At 51.2% G+C, this 1,247-nt stretch overlaps 1 non-coding gene across 1 annotated transcript; it reads right to left on the reverse strand.

Annotated features, from left to right (window-relative positions):
* Positions 1-720: 720 nt before the first annotated feature.
* LOC146859396 (U6atac minor spliceosomal RNA) lies at positions 721-845 on the reverse strand. Its single transcript, XR_014980403.1, has one exon. It is a non-coding gene; the product is annotated as a U6atac minor spliceosomal RNA (small nuclear RNA).
* Between the last annotated feature and the right edge of the window lie 402 nt (positions 846-1,247).

The following is a 1,247-nucleotide window of genomic DNA, read 5'->3' on the forward strand; positions in this document are numbered from 1 at the left end:
CCGTAACTACATACTAAAACCCAACAAGGAGGCTCGGCCGGGGTCCAATCAAGCGATCCCAGAAACACCCAAAACTGCAATATCCCAATCCGGGGCCTATACAGCACGAACTTGAGCTAGAACTAACCAGGCAAAGAGCACCCACACTCTTGGCCTTTCTTCCCTTGAGGTTATTATGACATCGCGCTAGCCCGCCCAAGTCCAATCGGCATCCGCGCGCTACACATAGCACCCGCTCCGCCGCAAGGGGACACACCAAAATGACGCAAGCCTACATAGTGCATACTCTGCCATACATGACACCGTGCCCACATAGCACTATCAGACAAATGCCCCTCACCTCCCATGGCTGATACTCTGCTCCGGTGTGCACATTATATATATATATAGCGAGAACTTGGCCCCACGGTAAAGGGGGGCCCCACATGGCACCGCCTTACATCCACATTCACGCGCGGGGAAAACAAAGACCAGCCTGCGACAGCGCGCACGTGCCTGAGGCCACACCGCCTCTCCCTACAATGCCCACGCTGAGGCCCGAACCTGGACTCCCCAGATCAAAGCCACCCGCATTCCACACCCAGGGACTTCTCACGTGTACGCGACCTCGCCGCAGCGTAGCCGACGGTCCACATCCTCTCCTCGACATACCAATTGCGCTAACTTCCCTTCTTAATCATGCGTTGCTGCACTGTATTACTAAAACGCGCATCATGCCTGACATGGTTTAGACGCCAGTAAGTAAGTAACGGTGCCTTAACCGTGCATGTGTTGTAAAGGCCACTAGGACACCCCTTCCATCCTTGTCAAGGGAAGTGCTAACCTTCTCTCCTTTCATCCAACACTATCCGTACATGCCAGCATGTGAGGCAACTGGTGCAAGAAAGCGCTATGCTGCCCGATTCGGGTCAAACGCGCGCTATGCAAGCTCCCGCCTCCCAAAATTAACCCTTTTTGCAAAGTAAACAATGTTCTCTTAATGTATGCTTGGCGGTGTGCATGCAGTTATAGGATGAACGTTTATAGTTCACAGTTGAATAACGTACTTCAAGTTGTAACTTGTGAGTAACAAGGTGTGCCTCCTTTGAAAACAGTAACCTGCTGACCTATTTACATCAAACGCACTCTGTAATCTACTTGGCACACGTTCTTAGCAGCAGGAACAGCTACCCTCTGCACTAACTTCCCGTTAGTCTAAACCTCAACTCTACAAAATGCTGATCTCTCCAGGAGGAAATTAATCACAC

The sequence above is a fragment of the Triturus cristatus genome, chromosome 3_2 (genome assembly GCF_964204655.1).
Source record: "Triturus cristatus chromosome 3_2, aTriCri1.1, whole genome shotgun sequence".
Lineage (NCBI taxonomy): Eukaryota > Metazoa > Chordata > Amphibia > Caudata > Salamandridae > Triturus > Triturus cristatus.